The following is a 21,314-nucleotide window of genomic DNA, read 5'->3' on the forward strand; positions in this document are numbered from 1 at the left end:
ACATCTCAATAGTAGAATGATGATCCGCGATAACTGCTGAATAACTAACAGAGCTTGGCGAAATGTCTTCATCGTAAAGTGACAAATGAAGTGAAGCAAGACACTAGAAAGGAGTCAATTTGAGTGAAACCGAGCGTTAATATTCATTTGTTCAAAGACTGGAGGGGAAAAAACAGCAGACAGGGGGAAGAGTGCGGTTATTGTGCCATCTCGTATATATATGCATGGATTAGATGTGTATATATACATATATTGCCGTCTTTCGTTGCTGTCAGGTAACGGACGCAGCCGGGCAGAACGCCACTGACAGCTTGCCTTACCGCGGCACTCAGGCGCGGAAAATGGATCACAATTTGCATGTATATGGCAAACGCACTTGCCAGCCGCAGAATGGTAATGGATGACTTCATTAAGAAGGAAACTGCACCAGAACGGTAACCATCAGATAACTAAAAAAAAAAAAAAAAGAGTATATAATCCAACTAACAACAACAACGAAAAAAACCCAAAATGGCCGTTGCTCTGGAGACCAAATGGAAATTATGGGATTTAGTGCTGAGAAATATAAAATAAACCAGCCTGCTTGATTCGCATGAAATAGCTGCGAGTGCCATTTTATATAGTGTCTTTAATGAAAGGACATTGAAAGAAGAAAAGAACACGAGACATAAGGATATCATATAAAAACTAGATCAAACGGAACGCTTTAGCAATAAGGTGTTTCATTATTAATCACTCTGTAATCAATTTACATGGAGGTGATGCTATACAGGAGGGCTATATATAAAGAAAAGTTTATACTGTCTAGTATACTGTTCAAACATGTCAGGACTATATGAAGGAATGATATCGAAACATATCAACCGGTCATGTATAGGTAGGTCACAACAATATACATCAATCATAAAAAGATATAAAAAGAAGGCGGAATTAGTCAACAGAATCTTTACGATTAAATTTGATTATACGCTCTCCTTGCTCCATTCGAATCCAGCTCGATGATTGGTTATTAAATCGGCATACGTTAATATAATATTCATGTTGAAATGTATGCCCTTTTGTTATCCATCTGATTTTTCCAGTAGTCACCGGGTATATGTATACCCGGTATATACATCATTAAGTGTTGTGGCTGGAGGATTGGGAAAAGTATTTCACCGTGACCCGTAAGATCAATTTTGGGCCCACCCCCATCCATGGCTATGTGTTCTCCAGCATAATCAGTACTATGGTATGTAATATCCCTCTATACCTTCCTCAATTCTGTCCCGGTTGATGTCAACTTAAAGTATCGCAACGTTGTACGCAGCCATCAGCGAGGATACGGCACAGACATAGCTTCTGTCCAGACGAGTTCTATCAAAATCTATCGTAAATCAGTACTTTGAATACCAGCAGCCAACTCAAAGATTTTCTATTTCAAATTAAGTTACACGTGAAAACGGAATTCATTGAAATATCTATCATACGGTACATATATATACCTCTCGGTGATTATTAAGGATTCATGTGCACGTCTATAATCAGGATATCCAACAGATATGACACTCCACGAGTATTTATGCTCGCGGATATCTATATATACGGACAGCTGGTAGTGTTGTTAAACAACATTTCAGTGAAATAAAAAAAACATCGCCAAAGACCAATAATTAATGAAATAAAGCCTCTCCTCGTGTACGGAAAGTTTGATTAAATTTGCAGAATTATTCTCATAAAGGAGGTAACATGAAATATGTTGCCGAAACTTATTGAAACGCACCCTGCATGTTGGAGTCGCTCCATTAAACCGCGGCAATTCAATGGGCCATATAAGTCGCGTATGTCGCTTACATGTTGAGGCAATAAACAGTACTTTACTACTGCAGTTTATAATAACTGTACATAGCTTATTGCATGCTTTCATTTTCCTGGCCCATTTTTATCATCTCCTTCCCTGTAAGGTGAATGCCCCGCCAAACATCGATCATATCGCTGAATTAAGCAATGCATATCCTATACACAATAATGACTGATATTATATGAAAGACGATATCAGTTGATGATGAAATCGATACGTTTTCTTCTTCTGCTCTCTATTTCTCTCTCTTTGCAAGACAAGTGGAGATGGAGGGGCACCACCATCACCTACAGGGGCACCACAAGGGGCACATGTTACTCTCACCTTTGAACGAACCCTGCATGGCCAAGCCTAAACCCCTTATTCCACGTCGTTATTATACAAGAGGTGAGGATATGGTGTCGTTTTATTTACAAATAATCTCTTCCAGTTTGAATTGTTAACGGTAATAATAAGTCATTGGTATTTGTTATTTGTGTATGAGATTCTTCAAACACAATAGCCGATATTATATACCGTCTCCCTCTATTCTTCACATACATCTTTGGAATTTCTTTGTCCCACCAAACTGTGTTATTTTTGGCCTGATAGCTACATGATCCCGTATTCAAGTCCCATTAAGTAACGCACTAATGACTCACACGACACTGTACTACTACTACATATCTTACTATAATCTACCTGGAGCCAAACCGACTGGCATTCACATCTATAACCGCTTATCTAATTCTGTCTACTTTTTTTATCCTCTCTATTTTTCTGTTTTACAGATGCCGTCCAAGCCTCTGTTAAGTGAAATTATACGATAGAAGTTCACTATTAACCCACGGGAAATCATTTCTACGACATTCACAAAACAATTTCATCCCATTAATTGCTAGTAATCTTGCATCCGCAGCGGTATTAATTTACTCAAAATGGACGTTTAATTGAAACCTAATCAAATTTAGGGCGGGAAAATCGAATTACTAGCTTTTAAACGGCTGCCTTAGAAAATCACAGATAAAAGAAGCGACAAAATAAGCCCAACTTTTTTTTTCTTTCTTCGGAGAAAAAAAAAAGTACTGACAATATTTAAAACAAGATTACACCAATAAGGGCATCGCCGGTAAAGTCAAGTTTAATTTGATTAGCTCCCCATGGATACGTCACAGAGCCAGTCAGCCAATCGCGTTGTGTAATTGGATTAACACCTGGGCCATACAAGTTACAGTCTGGCCTCAGAGGAGAAAGGGGGGTGAGGGTGCGTATCTCTCGTCTATACCGCATAAACCACATACATACATTTTAACAAACCGTTAGGAAATTAAACGGTAATCCGTTAAAAATCTCATCTAGATTGAATTAAACAGGCTAAATATCGAACAGAAATTAAAACATTCAACGCCTCTTTCTGATAATTGGCTTAAAGGCAAACGACTCAAGTTTTATCCTTGTGAGTGAGTGCACACGAAGGTCATGTTTTTTTTTGTTCTTTTGAAGAATAACAATTACAACTATATAGTTAAAAAAAAAGAGTACTTTGTTCTCTTACTTTTTCGACTGAATTTGATAGCAGACTTTCTTTCCCATCTTTTTTGGTGTGTGTGTGTGCATGTGTGTGCTTTGTATTCTGACTGAGGGCTTGAACAAAGGAATTTCAAGCCCTCTGAAATCATTTCAAAAGAATCCCCACGTCCCCAGAAGAATTCTTTTGTTCAGGGGTATTGTTAAGGTTAGTGTACATGGATTCGACCAATGAAATAAAAAACAATGGGTCCTCAGTCTGAATGTTAGACACACCTGTGGGTGTGCGTGTGCGCGCAAATGTTGCCATTCACGCGTAAACAATTCTTTAAAGGCAGCTGCTGTTGAGCAAACATAAATGATAAATGTGCGATCCTAATATCGTAAATATCGTATAACAATGCAAAGAAGAAAGAGAAGAAAAACGACGAATTTTCTGGTTTGCCTTTTTCAACCATGATTACGTCATTTAGATGATAAAGTGTCCTAGCGACGAAATGTTCAACAATGACAATGAAGAGGATCACTCGCTGGTTATTTAGGCTTATACGTTTATCTGACGAGCACATCATGAAGAGTTAGTTTGATCCATTACAACTGGATCTTGAGTAACATGTTATAAATACTATAGTTTAAATTTGGTGAAATTATCGTTAAGTAGGCAAATAAACTCACAAAGCTGATTTCTTACATCGACATATGACGTCTGTTACCCTTCTATAAACCGGATGTAACCCGCGAATCTCTCGCCAACCGTTCTCAGTAACATACGAAGAGGCCGAAGGTAAAAAGAAAAGAGCCTTCCTCTTTACGAGAACTGTATTATTTCAACATATTCATACATTAACAGCCCTGCCCGTTTGAAAACCTGTTCGCAGCAATCAAACGAACATCTTGAGACACACCGTTCTCCTCCGTTTTAGTGATTAATTCATTTTTGTTTTACCGAAAGCCTATCAAGAAGCTATAGGTGAAATATTTTGACCGTAAAATTGGCGAAACCCTAGAATTTACTAAATGAACCCCAATATGCAAGAAAGAAATCCATTCTACGTAAGTACATCGTGTTTTATAGGATATATTTATAAATTCTGAACATTCCTTGCTAGCTGGAAAAACCTATGATTCGCAGCAATAAGGTTGAGGTAGACCGATCTCTCCTGTGTTATTTTACCTTATAAACCATCAAATTATACGTGAAAAATGTTGACCGCAAATTGACGAAGAAATAAATAATTGGTTCTTAAAGAAGAAAAAAAGTGTATGTTTCACTTCTCCTGAGCCATATATATGTATATATTTTCTTTCTACTTTTTTTTTCTTTTCTTTTTTTCTACGAATCAATTTTGTCATGAATCAATATACATACGAATCGGCGGCAGTCTAAATTGAGCCATTTACCCAAACCATAAACATCCCATTTTCCGAGGGGAAATTTCTCTCCATTTTATCGTCAGGAAGAAGAGAAAGGAACAGATAGAATTACCAAAACATAGGTTCAGTAAGGATAAATTATCGGCATGCACAGATAATTCTACAGTGTTTGAAAGGCTACGTCATACGCCGGTTACAAGGGACGCCTAAATTGCAAACTGCAGGAATAAAGATTTTTGCGAAAATGCTTGTGTAAAAATCGGCTGCAGTCATTTCCTGACATGTTTTGGGATTGGCTCACATTTAACTTTGGGTTATTCTCACAAAGGGGGCTTGTTCTGGCCAAGCCATTCTTACATACTATTGAACCCGTATATGACTCTCGATCAACTCAACTAAAATGATATGTATAGTGCCACAACTGTTTCACCGCTCTCAAGTAGAGATTTATGAACCGTGTAAATCTTATCAAATAAAGAAAAAAAAGGTGTGTCCCACCAATTTGAGAAAAATCTCAACATTAATTCCCGATTCCATCGTTCATGATGGTTCCTGCTGAGATCTGATTACGACTTTAGTGGACTGAACTAACAGATTGTGTCATTCAGGGATGAGACTGAGCCGGGGAAAAAAAATCTGAAATTTATCGATCGCCGTCCTGGGGGAGGGGTTTAAGGGAAGAGGGTGTCCCCCTCCCCTTTAGAATTTTTTTGTCAGGTAAGGAGGGCTTAAATGCAAAATGGTGGACTCAAGATGGAATCTATCACATCACGTAACTCGCCAAAAAAGTGTGGAATTTCTGCTTGTATAATTTATCCATTAGCTTTTTTGAACCAAAAAAAGGCTTTTTTGCTTGCTTTGTGCTACTTGATTCCACCACTGGTCAAATTCGGTGTTCCTTCCCTTCACAGTCCAGCATGTTCGGCAAAAAAAAATAATAATAATTATAATAATAATAAAAAATAAATAAAAAAAATAATAAAAAAAAATAAAAAACGCGAATTACGAGAAAAAACGCGAAAATGAAAAAAAAAAAAAAATCGGAAATCCGCGTTTCCGCGGAAGAGTCTCATGCCTGGTCATTACCGGTGAAGTGTAGGCTACACGACTACATAGAATAAATACTTTTTTTTTAAGAAAAGTCACCCAAGAAAGAATCTGGCCACGAAAAACCAAACGATCCGCTCTCAACCACAGTTCCCTTGCATACAGACTGTGAACTGTTTGATCATCGTCAGGGGTGTATCACGACCCCCCCCCCCCTAGAAGAGGAACATAATGCTAAACATGATCTTAGCTATAAAAAAAGGCCGAGAAGCTATGCAAATGTGTATGTATGCATTATAAGATAAATGACTGTACGGATTATTGTGACAAATCGAAATGCAAAATGCCGCTGTAAAGGCGTTTTATTTCCATTACTACAAGACATTGTCAACTCTTACTGTATATCTCACCCCTATTGAATATTCATGAAACGTTAAATGAAGCGTTGATCCTCACCTGATGATACAAGTATCTCGTATAAGTATAGTTTATATTTGTAGCCATTTTGATTTACAGTTTGATTTCATTATGACGTTACATCTGACGTTCAACAATTAACTACGGTGAATTTATTTTCCAAATTACAGAAAAGACGAGTCATGGCAAATACCGTAATACAATAGAAACAAGCATATACGGTACGACTGGCTTAATTCGCAGCGAATTGTATCACTAAGCAACATTAAAGGAAACACACTCTTCATATTGTCTGCAATCTGCGGTTTATTCAACCCGCCATAAAGTCCCTCGTTCGTCTTCGTCGTCCGCTAAATGATGCAAATAAATCACTCTTTATCCCATTAGCTTACCCCGTCGGCCCCGGATAACGCCGACTCCGCTATACGACCTCGCTAACACAGATATCTGTCACCAAGATCAGAAAAAAAAATGAACGAGAATCGTACGAAACCTCCTCAGCCCTAAAATAACTCGTCATACAATCCTCACAAACCATAAATCAACTAATTTCGACGATATTGCCGCAATCTCTTTGATTTATGGTCATATAGTTCCTTATCATTAAATAAATTCGATAATAGGTCGTTTCATATTTGCGTGGGGTAATTAATTTTCTTCTTCTCATAAAAACCACTCTTGAATATTATATACGTGGAAAATCGGATACAGATACCGCATCCTTTACGGTCACTGTTAGAGAGAGAAAAACACTTTTTTATGTAACAATGCAATATCCATTTGCAAGTAGAAATATTTTGACGCGCGGGTGGTGGTGAGGGGGGGGGGCGGTGTAATAGCCGATTTTATTGATTTTGAATTCTGCGGGTCCAGACTCTATAGCGAAAAACCGGGCAAACATTCCAATATTTTGACGTATAAATGAGTATACACTACAAGGCGTTATGAATGCAAAACTGTCCTGAGGGTACAGAAGAACAAAAAACAACCACACACGTCCCTCGTTGCACTTTGAAACAGCATAATATGTGCATTGCTTATTTGTTGCTATTTTTCATCTAATGTCCGATTTTTTTTTTTTTAATATAAATATTCAGCTATAAATTCATCGGTTATTCATGCAATGGTGTGAAGTTAACAGATATATGTTCGTCACTGTCGTATCTCACATGTACAGCGTGAATAATATACACAGACATCGTATGTCTGGCATAATAGGTAGGTAGATCTTATCGTTTTAAATAATATCAATAACCACCATAGTCTCACTCTCCGCTTCTCTATCTCTCTTCCAGAAAGTTTAAAACGGTGTTAAATCACGGAATTAATACATTTCACTGGCAACGAAGTTTCAAAGTTAAAACGAAATAGTTCAATCAAATATAATTTCTTAGAATTTCGATCCTTTTTTATTGTTAAACATTCCTAAGGCTGTAATATACCATCCAATTAAACAGGAATATTTTATGAATATATAAATATATATATATATATATATATATATATATATATATATATATATACACATACAGATTGGGGTATGGATGATTAATAAGACATGCCTCCATAAGCGTAGCATATAATACAGTATATGCCAGTCCACAGATCGATAATGTGCAGAAGTCACGTGGCTGAAGCATACTTAGTTTGCAAGAGGTATGCTGGTTATCATAATTCCTTTATAAGAAATAGCAGATCCTTCTTGGACAGGCACGTTAACAATTTTTTGCAATTACCAGAAACAAGTTGAATCACGTTTTCTGTTAAGTGACAGATTGAACTCACGTGATAAAAACAAGTTTTTTATTTCCAATGCGAGTGTTTCTATGACTCAAAAAGTACAGCCTACATGTTCGCGGCATTTGTTCCCCCTCTCATTTTCATGATATCATGTAAATGACGAAGGCTGTATAACATTAATGATAATCGTATAGATGTATGAATGACCAGGAAAGTACATATGGTCTTCCTACAGTCAGTACTAAATGTAGTTAGTTTTCAGTAGATTTAAATCCTTAATTCGGGGCGATCTGACTTATAAATTTCAGGATGACTATTAAACTTGTCATCCAGCTTAACGATTATAAAATCCTTGCCGTGCTTCTTGAAGTTTTGTTTTCCTATTCGTAAAAGGGATATTCCAGTGGCAGAAATGAAAAGACCTTTAAGAGAAAAGTACTTTACGCCTTTTTGTTATGAAACCCCATGGCAACTTCTTGTTCTCAACTCAAAGATTATGGTTCATTGAATGTTACCATATTATGATTTGGCTAAACCCTCGATTCTTCCCTGGAGTGGATCACAATTATTGATGGACATGTGTGATGTCATAAAGGCTTTACTTTCATGTTGAAATCCTCTTGTTGGTTTAACTTCTGTTGATACATTTGGAATGTTTGCTTAGCTGTGAAGGTGAACTGTATATAGGATTTCTGTGCATAGAATTTAACTGTGTATAGAATTTATAAATATAAATTATATTTGTTTGTGTTGTTATCTGAGACAGTAGATTTTTGTAGAGTCATTCCATGCACTACTTACGCCTACATATATTTTATTAATCTAAGTGGAATTACGATCTTCCTTACCGGTTTCGAACCTCTGGACATACAATCAGCGTCCATAGCCTAGTGGTTAGGGTGTCCGCGTGCAGAGCGGGAGGCCCGTGGTTCGAATCCCGGTGGAGGCTGAAAGTTTTTTCACTGTTCTTGATTTTCCAACTCATTACGATTTTCATTTATATATATTCATTTGCCTTTGTCGTTTACCTCCATTGCATTAACATAAAGTCTGTTCAAAGTATCTCTTTCGAGATCCGGCTTTAGGAATCACAAATGATTTTCGAGTTGGATAGCATCATGTTTGATCTCTAGAGTAGGGCAAAATATGTCACCAAAAACAGAACTAGTATTGTTCGATATAGGTGACAAACGCCTACAGTGGAATTACGATCTTCCTTACCGGTTTCGAACCTCTGGACATACAATCAGCGTCCATAGCCTAGTGGTTAGGGTGTCCGCGTGCAGAGCGGGAGGCCCGTGGTTCGAATCCCGGTGGAGGCTGAAAGTTTTTTCACTGTTCTTGATTTTCCAACTCATTACGATTTTCATTTATATATATTCATTTGCCTTTGTCGTTTACCTCCATTGCATTAACATAAAGTCTGTTCAAAGTATCTCTTTCGAGATCCGGCTTTAGGAATCACAAATGATTTTCGAGTTGGATAGCATCATGTTTGATCTCTAGAGTAGGGCAAAATATGTCACCAAAAACAGAACTAGTATTGTTCGATATAGGTGACAAACGCCTACAGTGGAATTACGATCTTCCTTACCGGTTTCGAACCTCTGGACATACAATCAGCGTCCATAGCCTAGTGGTTAGGGTGTCCGCGTGCAGAGCGGGAGGCCCGTGGTTCGAATCCCGGTGGAGGCTGAAAGTTTTTTCACTGTTCTTGATTTTCCAACTCATTACGATTTTCATTTATATATATTCATTTGCCTTTGTCGTTTACCTCCATTGCATTAACATAAAGTCTGTTCAAAGTATCTCTTTCGAGATCCGGCTTTAGGAATCACAAATGATTTTCGAGTTGGATAGCATCATGTTTGATCTCTAGAGTAGGGCAAAATATGTCACCAAAAACAGAACTAGTATTGTTCGATATAGGTGACAAACGCCTACAGTGGAATTACGATCTTCCTTACCGGTTTCGAACCTCTGGACATACAATCAGCGTCCATAGCCTAGTGGTTAGGGTGTCCGCGTGCAGAGCGGGAGGCCCGTGGTTCGAATCCCGGTGGAGGCTGAAAGTTTTTTCACTGTTCTTGATTTTCCAACTCATTACGATTTTCATTTATATATATTCATTTGCCTTTGTCGTTTACCTCCATTGCATTAACATAAAGTCTGTTCAAAGTATCTCTTTCGAGATCCGGCTTTAGGAATCACAAATGATTTTCGAGTTGGATAGCATCATGTTTGATCTCTAGAGTAGGGCAAAATATGTCACCAAAAACAGAACTAGTATTGTTCGATATAGGTGACAAACGCCTACAGTGGAATTACGATCTTCCTTACCGGTTTCGAACCTCTGGACATACAAACAGCGTCCATAGCCTAGTGGTTAGGGTGTCCGCGTGCAGAGCGGGAGGCCCGTGGTTCGAATCCCGGTGGAGGCTGAAAGTTTTTTCACTGTTCTTGATTTTCCAACTCATTACGATTTTCATTTATATATATATATATATATATATATATATATATATATATATTTATATTTAAATTTATATTTATATATATATATAGTCTTTGCGCACATTGTTATTAAGTTCATTACCCTACGGTGTCAGGCTATTACGCTCACAGAGTCACGAAAGATCAAAAATGAAAAAATACATGAAAAGAATTAATCCATATCTTGAGTAACGACCGACCTTCCCCAGTATTAAAGAGAATCCATGAAAATAGCAATTACATCCAGTCAGCCCCACCAAAGGGGTTTTCATTTCTTCTCTATTCTTGGGTAATAATAATCTTGTTGTCGTTCCTTCTTATTCTGCCTCAAGGGGAGAAACCTCCATTTTATTTGATTGTGGAATGAGCAGGCCAGGATCCCTGGCTAAAGAGCCCTTGAGTAAGACAATTCAATCAGCGGCTGGGGTTTTCTCTTCTTTTCTTCTTTCGGTGATTACAAACCTAATCGCTTTGAGAGTGCGTTTTAATCAGCTCAAATGCTCTTTGCTATATTTAATTTTCATCTATTGATAGTAAGAAGAGGCGAGTAGGGTGTTTGCCTATCGTAATCAATCGCAGAGATTGCTTTGTCCAAGGACTTGAGGCCGTTTTCTCGGTTGGGCGGGTTTAGGAGTGGATCGACTTGACGTACGCTACAGAACAACAGCAAAATACCATCTCACATTAAAGGAGCAGTCCCTTCTCGCCTTAAATTAGTGAACTGGTTATATCGAACATGTGCATTCTTTACAATGAGCACAGAGAAGCGTTACTTCGTTAAATGTGTTTCACACATCTTCCCCACACCACCCCACCCCACCGTGCCTCGTCAAAAGTATGAAAGGTAGGCAACTTCGTTGTTAATTAGACAACGTTTGTTGTTGTTGTTTTTTTTTTTGTATTGTTTTTAATGTGAGTACTAAAGGGAAAATGTAGATTCCAAAATATGCAAAGTGAAAATGGGATGTTAATGATAAAACGAAATATGACTTTACTAACGGCATCAGTTACTAAGTGATTTACTTGTTACGTAACTCACACGCCCGCTATAGCGAGCTTTGACAATCTCCTTGACAATAACACACAATGCCACGACTGCAGTGCGAAATTGCACCTCGACGGTGATGTGGATCAACACGTTAAACATATACAGTCGGTTAAATAATTTATAATCTAGAGGAATGCTCCTTTAACTGTTTTGATACGCTTCGCACTCTTCAAAGCTTATATGTGTGTTATTCTGTGTACTTCAATCGTTTTGCAAACGGTGTTTGTAGGCCTTAGTAAACTTTACAGAATGGGAAAACTGGGCCAAGTGGGTTTGGTCGAGTGACGAAAGGATATCATTTTTGACGGGCAGAGAACGGTTTTAATCACTTAACAATCACTTTTTAATCACCCTTCTCAACTACTAAACGTGTCGTCGAGATCACTTTGACGTTAAAGGCAGAGAACCAAAAAGATGAGGTCGGTCGAAGAGAGAGATGGGGAGAGGGCGGGGAGACCGTGATAAAAGAAAACGGAAGAACAATAAGAAGAAATAAAATAATTTAAAGTAGGATTCTCTGGATAAAATTAAGCAATTAAAAGTAGGTCGTAGTATAGGCATGTATGGTTATGGATATCGAGACGGTTAGTCTCAATGCCTCCGTTCTAGAGTGAAGTTACTGGCGACCAAAGTAAAAACGGATTAAAAACGATCGACTCCGCCTGATCTTGTCAACTACGATATGAATCAATGTACGTAATGGTTTATGATATTTTTATTCCTACATTAATTTCTTACTTAAGAATTGAAGTCAACTTTGAAGCCCTGACATACAAACAATGCTTAGATTAATTTCCTATTTTGCAGACCAAACGTACATTTACCGCTGAAGCTATGTGATTTGATGATTACACAGTTAGTGTGCTTCAATATAATCCCTCGCATCTGCAGCATTCGATACTGACACTGTGTTGAACTTGACAAAGTTCGTGTTGAATAACGTAACTACCACTCACAAATTTGTTCGAGATCCACCCTCCCCCCTCCACCCCCCCCCCCCACCAAAACAAAAACCAATCTGAACGACAAGAAAATACTCTGGCATTAATACCGAAAACCAAGAAAACTTCGTCAATCTTCCAAGCTGTCATTCCTGTTTCTTTCATATACATATAGGCCGAATCGTAGCCAACGTTCATATGCATCCTAATTAGAAGAAAAACAACCCAGTCCTTTCCCTTTCTTGATACACTAAATACCCTTTCCGCGATCACTTTTACTTCTGATCACGAAACAGCAAACCTTTTAATATCCCTCAAATACACTTATATCATATTAATACGGCTACCCATAAAAGTAACGTATAAATTGTAATTTACTTCACACCATTGACTAATGTGACAGTCATACACGGGGCAAAGGGGGAAAAAAATAATCCGCATTCTCTCCCTCTCTCTATTAGATTTCTCTTCTTTTTTTTCCCGTTTTCATATGGCAGTAATATGGTCGCTTCCTCGCCGCCATTTTTATGATGTTGATATCTTACTTACAAACAAGGAGTTTAAAAACGCCGCAAAGGGAATATCAAGCCTCACTCCACAAAAAAAGGAAAAAAAAAAAGAGTAAGAAGAAGCCTTTTAATGGTTCGCACATTAAAACATGTACACTTTGACATCTCCGTACGAAGAATTCCAAAGAAAAGGTAGAAATTGTAAACGGTTGTAACATACACAACTAAAAAGCCGCGCCAGATTGGTTTGTTTATAGATCTGTCACCTTTAATAAGCCAGCTAGCGTCTTATAAAAGCCATTGGAAGGGATTTTTCAAACCGAGAGGTGATATTTCTGGCAACAGATTCGTGGAGACGAATTGTGTGAACTTGTAAAAGGAAAGAACTGAGTGAAGATCTTTCGTATACATATATACATACATATACAGGTTGAGATATTTTTCAAGAAAGATTTGAATTATGGCCGACTTAATCGATAAGCTTTTTACTTTCTTTCTTTTATTTATTTATTTATTCATTCTTCTTTCTCTTAGTTTTTTTCTTTCTTCTTGGTTTTGTTTAAAACCACAAATCTTGGTGAGACGAAATGATGTCGAACAGTGACATTTTCATTAAAAAACACAAAGTCAAAAAATGTCTTTCAATTCAAATACCACATATATGTATAATGGAGGGTGGTTTGATATTTCTTTCTCTCTCTCTCCAGGAGGGAAAAGTTCAAAGTATCAGTGCCAATGATATCGGGAGAGATCATACAACTGCAAATATAAATGTGAAAAACAGCAGACACACAGAAAACACACGCTAGAAAAGTCTACAGTATAGGCCTATATAAGTATTAACGTGTTTCTATGGTAGAATAGTATCGCCCTGGGAATCAAGTCAATTGTCTTTGGTTCGGCTATAAAAAAAATATAAAAAAGGGAAAATATTTTAAATTAAAGGTATTTATAATGTAGACGTTATTAAAGTTCATGAACGCTTGAATTATACAATTAAAATATGATGTTACCAAACATTGTGACCAGATAGATACATTCTGCAACAGGTTCCAACAAGTTTACCAAACATTGAGACCAGGTATACATTATGGAAAAGGTTCCAACAATTTTACCAAATATCCGATGCTGGTACGTTTCTTATGCTTTACATGTATACTTCGATTAGTATTTTCGTTGTAATATTGTTCTCAATCTGTTCTAACCGCCCCTCCCCCCTCCGGCAGTAATCTCTATAAATAGTATCGTTCAGTACTATGTCACTTTGTCATACAAAATATAACCAAAGAGGTCATTCAAAATGGAGTGTTGGCAATACACAAATTATCGACATTATTCAAAACCTTTTCACTTCAATGAAGAGTGGTGCAAAAAAAAAACGTCCAACGTCCATTGATTGCATTATTAATTCTGAGACAAAACCATTGATCATAACGCTACGCACAACTTGAGTTTCGTGTATGTTTGGTACAGTATATATATACGATTGTTTCAAAGGTTAAAAACGGACCCTCCATTCTCAGGGCCAAACTGGAGAGTAAATAAACGATCAGTTTAAATGAAACTTTAAGCGCTGGGATTTCGCTTCGGTTTCAAGATGGCATGTTACATGGATAGCCATTCACTGTTGGATCTTAACCATGCAGTAATCTATACCCTTTTCTCAGTTTTATGGCTCATACTTTACACGCTCCCAATTTTCTTAATTTACTCTTTCCTCGTTTCTTTACATTCCTCCAGCTGTTGTTGGAAAGTCTGTACTATCTTGTACATGTGATCTCATGGCAAGATTTAAATCAAGAATCAATTGACTGATTCGTTGTTCTTATTTTTGTATACACTTTTACATCCGTTTTATCACCAAATAAATATTTATTGGACGAGGGTGCTATTTATTTTCTTTCTGCGAACATTGCAATGTCTTTTTACTATACAAAGTGTGTATTAAGTCTTCAAATATTATAAAACTTGCATCTGTTAAATAATATCAACAGCTTAAACGTTAATTTGGTGTACTGACATCTTATCATTTATTTGGCGGCAAATCATAGATCTGTCTTGATGTATTCTCAGTTAGTAACTAAAATTTATTTGTTTTCCTTCAGCTTAAACATTACTCCCTTGTACATGTCTGCATCATCGGATTTTCTAGTTTACTAAACCATTCACAGCTAAGAGGTTTTAGAGTGTGACCTAATAAAACACTCTTTGTGTGTGACTCACGCAGCTCTATAATTTTGCTCACGGGTTCATGAGCTGTACCTATCCGAGGAAGATGATCAAAATAGAGAGCGCTATTGACTTTTACTTACTGGATTGCTTTCATATATCTCAACGTTCTCTGCATTTGAAAAAAAAGATACGTTTCTGCAGATGCAAAAATATCGTTCTCCTCCTTTTCCAATGACAAACAGGTGGTTTACTGAATAACTGTTTGGTTTATAACGTAATAATCCACGAGAGATCAGTTACTGGTAATCCTTATCATTAATCCTTACAGATGAAAACTTATTGCTAATCCTTAAAGATAAACCTTACTGATAATGCAGCTGGTTGAGTTGCATTGTAACACTTTCAAAGTAAATGTGTTAAACTCTTGCGAGAGTCTCTTAAATTTAAAAGCAAAGCATTCTCACTGAATAGTCTAAACCTATCACACTGTAATAGCACACACACGAAGCCTAGCCTCATCTGCATTTTAGAATCCAAGATAAAGTTGTCCTTATCAATAATTCAAAAAGGTCATGAATAGATCATTTTTGGCAACTTTCTTGGATGAGAAGAAAAACATTGCTGGAGTAAATCAAGTGGAAAAGGGGGAAGGTTGGGTGTAGTAGGGAGGGTGGGTGTAGTAGGGAGGGTGGGTGCAGTGGGGAGGGGAGGGTGGGTGCAGTGGGGAGGGGAGGGTGGGTGCAATGGGGAGGGGAGGGATCAGTGCAATGGGGAGGGAGTGGATTAGGGCAGGGAGTGTGTTAGGGGGAGAGAGAGCATTAGGCTATGATACTGATATCCAGCTTCCTGGTTGAGTCTTAATACTAAACTATACATGATTAGGTTTTTATCACTTTGTCAAATGAAGTATCTATTTGCCACGATTGCTACAAAGGAATTTTTCTCCTCATTCAGAAAGCTGCATCAGCTGAAAGTTTGCGTAACTACTTCATGAAAATCACAATTGTGAGACTTTTTTTTGTGTAATTTATGCCGCCTGACCTAGATACATCTACTCTGGATTATCCTTAGTCACTACAGAAGTAACAACCTAAGTAATCATCTTTTATGTAATGAGTGTGGGAGTAGGCAAGGTTACATTGGAAACACTACCAGCTGATTTCATAACAGTACAGATTTGAAAACCGGTAAAGGAACTTATTCACAATTATTTTTCAATAAGAAATAACAATAATAATTGTTCAATTAGACGGCGATTGAGTTTTACTCCATATGGAATACGCGTTTCCGGTCAATAACTTTGCAAAAACTGTCTTTCTTACTAAGATTCGTAATGACTGCTTCACTAATGAATTGTTACACTTCAGTTGTCGACAAAGCGTGAACGGACGTAAAGTCGCGGACTGCAATGAATACTGCAGCGTTTGTTTCTGCCGAAGTTCAGACAGCGATATTTAGCATTTTTAAAAAAGAAAAGGTAATTGCCCATGGATGATCTTATTTAACTCCCTAAGCTCCTCTAATGGTAACTAGGAGATTAAAGGTGTACTCACCTCCTTGTTTCATTTGCTGTCTTCTTTCTTCTCGGCTATTCTCTGTAATTAACTTACCTTGGACGTTCACTCTTGAACTTAATTGTACGCAATAAAAACAGTAAAGACTGCTGAATCAAGTCTGATCAATCCGTAGTTAATGAACTTAAAAGTCAATTCTGCATCAACCACAGTGCTATTGTCTATTAGGTGACACAGGTGTACAGTGTCTCCCCTTAAACTTGGTCTAGTTTTCAATGTTAATGTTTCCTGAGCTTCGGGAACCACATGCTTCACTGTACATGCAGTTTAACAAAGTAGGCTCTAATTATAAACGACCAGTGCCTTCCTGACAACCAGAGACAACCGTTATAAACGATCCCAAAAAATCTTTATATAATGATTTTTGTCATGTTACCCCAAATTATAAATGTGGCAATGAAGAAGAGAGAAGCAGACGAAACCAGAAGAGGATGAGAAGTGAAAAGTGAAAAGAGAAAGGCAGACAATACAATTGGGGGATGGGGGGTAGCTAAAAACAATGGGCAAATCCAAAAGAATAATATTAATCTCAAATATATTCAGTGAATCTTAATTTTATGTCATTAAAGTAAATCAAATTCTGATTGTAATTGTTCAAAAGTAACTCTAGAAACTAAACTTTGAAGGACTAAGTTATGTTTTAATTCCATTGTCAAAACTCTATTGTTATCATTTGTATTAGGACCCTACCAGGTCCAGCCAATTGTCATTTCACATATAGCTCTTCACAGCTCGGTCTACTGTTATTTCATAACAAGAGCCCAAGGGCACTGTGGTTCCTTGCTTGGGGTATATGACAATACACATAATATTATCAAGCAAGATTGGGCTCAAATAGTCCAAGTAATTGTGGTCCTACATGTTCCCATAAAGCCAACACTTTTGTGATCACAAAATGTGATCGGATTTTGGATCAAAAGGCACTTTTGAGATCTAAATATGGCGTCGAAAATGTAAGAAATATAAGAGACCTACAAGCGTGTCAACAGATATGATAATATTGGTGACCTCAGATGACATGACCTTTAAGTTTCAAAATGTTCCACCACCCCGTTCACAACTTGTCCAAAAATATCAATCATGTCACACCTTGGCATTGAGATTTAATTGCATTAAATTAAAAAATGAACTTTGAACTTGTATACATAACTTCACACACAAAGGTCACCCGAAGGTCAACCAATTGACATTTTTGATCGGTGAGACCTAAATTAGAGCATGACTGTAAAAATTCAAACATTTTTTATTTGCCCATTTTCTCCCCCCAAAATACTACTTTTTTTAACATTAGCTGACCTTTGGTGACGTTGGACCACATGACCGTTAAGTTTGAAAATATTCCCCTATACCATTTGCAACTTGTCCAAAAAAATAAACCTTGTCACACCTTGGCACTGGGAGTTATTGCATTAAATGTGTGAAAATTAACTTTGACCTCATATAACTTCTCACACGAAGGTCACATGGGGGTCAACCCATTGACATTTATGATCAGAAGGTACCTTTAACATCTGAAAATAGCATCGAAACTGTAAAAATCCACAAAACACGAAAAGATCACCAGAGGTCAAATTGAGGTCAAGGGTCACCCAGATGCGGGTCGACAATTGGATTACATTGAAGCAACTCCCAACCCTAACGGACAATTTGTTCTCAAGTTACCGCAAAAATACTAGTTTTTTATCATTAATTGACCTTTGGTGACCTCGGATCACATGACCCTTAAGTTTGAAAATATTCCCCTATACCATTTGCGACTTGTCTCAAAATATCAACTGTGTAACACCTCGACACTGGGAGTTATTACACTAAATGTCTGAAAATTAACTTTGACCTCATATAACTTCGCACATGAGGTCACACGGGGGTCAACCCATTGACATTTATGATCAGAAGGTACCTTTAACATCTGAAAATAGCATCGAAACTGTAAAAATCCACAAAACACGAAAAGGTCACCAGAGGTCAAACTGAGGTCAAGGGTCACCCAGATGCGGGTCGACAATTGGATTACATTGAAGCAACTCCCTACCCTAACGAACAATTTGTTCTCAGGTTACCGCAAAAATACTAGTTTTTTATCATTAATTGACCTTTGGTGACCTCGGATCACATGAACCTTAAGTTTGAAAATATTCCCCTATACCATTTGCAACTACTCCAAAAATATCAACCTTGTCACAACTTGGAACTGGAAGTTATTGCATTAAATGTCTGAAAATTAACTTTGACCTCATATAACTTCGCACACGAAGGTCACACGGGGGTCAACCTATTGACATTTATGATCAGAAGGTACCTTTAACATCTGAAAATAGCATCGAAACTGTAAAAATCCACAAAACACGAAAAGGTCATCAGAGGTCAAATTGAGGTCAAGGGTCACCCAGATGCGGGTCGACAATTGGATTACATTGAAGCAACTCCCAACCCTAACGGACAATTTGTTCTCAAGTTACCGCAAAAATACTAGTTTTTTATCATTAATTGACCTTTGGTGACCTCGGATCACATGACCCTTAAGTTTGAAAATATTCCCCTATACCATTTGCAACTTGTCTCAAAATATCAACTGTGTAACACCTTGGCACTGGGAGTTATTATACTAAATGTCTGAAAATTAACTTTGACCTCATATAACTTCGCACACGAAGGTCACACGGGGGTCAACCTATTGACATTTATGATCAGAAGGTACCTTTAACATCTGAAAATAGCATCGAAACTGTAAAAATCCACAAAACACGAAAAGGTCACCAGAGGTCAAATTGAGGTCAAGGGTCACCCAGATGCGGGTCGACAATTGGATTACATTGAAGCAACTCCCAACCCTAACGGACAATTTGTTCTCAAGTTACCGCAAAAATACTAGTTTTTTATCACTAATTGACCTTTGGTGACCTCGGATCACATGACCCTTAAGTTTGAAAATATTCCCCTATACCATTTGCAACTTGTCTCAAAATATCAACTGTGTAACACCTTGGCACTGGGAGTTATTATACTAAATGTCTGAAAATTAACTTTGACCTCATATATATTTAACATACAAAGGTCACCTTGGGTCAACTTATTGACATTTTTGATTGATGAGACCTAAATTAGAGCATCAAACTATACAAATTCAAACATTTTTTCTTTGCCCATTTTCTGCCCCCAAAATAATAGTTTTTTAACATTATTTGACCTTTGGTGACCTCGGATCACATGACTGTTAAGTTTAAAATATTTCCCTATACCATTTGCAACTTGTCCAAAAATATCAACCATGTCACACCTTGGAACTGGGAGTTGTTCCATTGAATGGCTGAAAATTAACTTTGACCTCGTGTAACTTCGCACACGAAGGTCACACGGGTGTCAACCAATTGACATTTTTGATCGGAAGGTACCTTTGATATCCAAATCTAGCATCAAAACCAAACATTTCCTTTTTTGCTCGTTTCCTCCCAAAATAAGAACATTTTTTCTAATGTGACCTTTGACCTTTTGACCTTGGTTTCAGATGTAGTTTAATCTCCTGATTCCAAAAAACAAAACGAAAAGTCTGTAAAACCATCCTAACTCCTACCGAAAAACTTTGACCCCATATAACTTCCCACATAAAGGTCACACGGGGTCAACCCATTGACATTTATGTTCAGAAGGTACCTTTGACATCTGAAAATAGCATCAAAACTGTAAAAATCCCAAAAAACATGTAAAGGTCACCAGAGGTCAAATTGAGGTCAAGGGTCACCCAGATGCGGGTCGACAATTGGATAACATTGAAGCAACTCCCAACCCTAACGGACATTTCCTTCTCAAGTTATTGCAAAAATACTAGTTTTTTATCATTAATTGACCTTTGGTGACCTCGGATCACATGACCGTTAAGTTTGAAAATGCTCGCCTAACCAGTTCACAACTTGTCCCAAAATATCAATCTTGTCACACATTGGCACTGGGAGTTATTGCAGTTTTAATATTTTCGGTTTTTGGACCATAACTGACCTTTGGTGACCTTTGTGGGCACCAGAAACAATAGGGCACACCTTCTCCATATGGCGGATCTATAGTCCAAGTTTGGCCTCAATCCAACATTCCCTTATTGAGATAGAGCGTACCCAAGCAAGTGTCACAGACACACACACACACACACACACATACACACACACACACGCCAACCTGACTGCATAGGTTCCTTTTGCTAAAGCAAGGAACCAAAAATGCTTCATATGCCACTTTTTTTTGGTTTGTATCATGTAAAGGCCGTCCACATCTCTGACTAATCACAGAAGCTCATTAATTTTTCATTAATGAATGATGATCCGACGAAAATTGGACTGGATTCTTCTCCCTGCCTTTCCGTGACTGATCACATTGAGGACAGTTGAGTGTTAGGTGAATTTAGCCAGATTTCATTAATAAAAACTATGGATGAAAAATGCTCTGGCGTACATTCTCGTAACTTCATGAATTATGCATTCCCAGCGATAAGGCACGAAACCTATTAAAAGCCATGAAAACTAGGTAGACTCATGTCTACCTGTACAGTTAGACAAAAGCTGAACAAACCAGTGAGATCTGTAAAGTGACAGGTCACCATCCAATGATCTGAAAACTAGACTTGTTCTGTCTCTGAGAGCAAAACACAGGTCGGTTATAAAGAAC

At 37.6% G+C, this 21,314-nt stretch overlaps 1 protein-coding gene and 5 non-coding genes across 15 annotated transcripts in view; 5 read left to right on the plus strand and 1 right to left on the minus strand.

The window, feature by feature from the left end:
- The window catches only part of LOC139979932 (neurobeachin-like), a 282,051-nt gene that overhangs the window by 126,728 nt on the left and 134,009 nt on the right, over nt 1–21,314 (minus strand). The gene's annotated exons all lie outside the window — the stretch shown is intronic.
- On the plus strand, nt 8,801–8,873 carry Trnac-gca (transfer RNA cysteine (anticodon GCA)). The gene has a single exon. It is a non-coding gene; the product is annotated as a tRNA-Cys (tRNA).
- Trnac-gca (transfer RNA cysteine (anticodon GCA)) lies at nt 9,174–9,246 on the plus strand. Its single transcript has one exon. It is a non-coding gene; the product is annotated as a tRNA-Cys (tRNA).
- On the plus strand, nt 9,547–9,619 carry Trnac-gca (transfer RNA cysteine (anticodon GCA)). Its single transcript has one exon. It is a non-coding gene; the product is annotated as a tRNA-Cys (tRNA).
- Trnac-gca (transfer RNA cysteine (anticodon GCA)) lies at nt 9,920–9,992 on the plus strand. The gene has a single exon. It is a non-coding gene; the product is annotated as a tRNA-Cys (tRNA).
- Trnac-gca (transfer RNA cysteine (anticodon GCA)) lies at nt 10,293–10,365 on the plus strand. The gene has a single exon. It is a non-coding gene; the product is annotated as a tRNA-Cys (tRNA).

The sequence above is a fragment of the Apostichopus japonicus genome, chromosome 14 (genome assembly GCF_037975245.1).
Source record: "Apostichopus japonicus isolate 1M-3 chromosome 14, ASM3797524v1, whole genome shotgun sequence".
NCBI lineage: Eukaryota > Metazoa > Echinodermata > Holothuroidea > Aspidochirotida > Stichopodidae > Apostichopus > Apostichopus japonicus.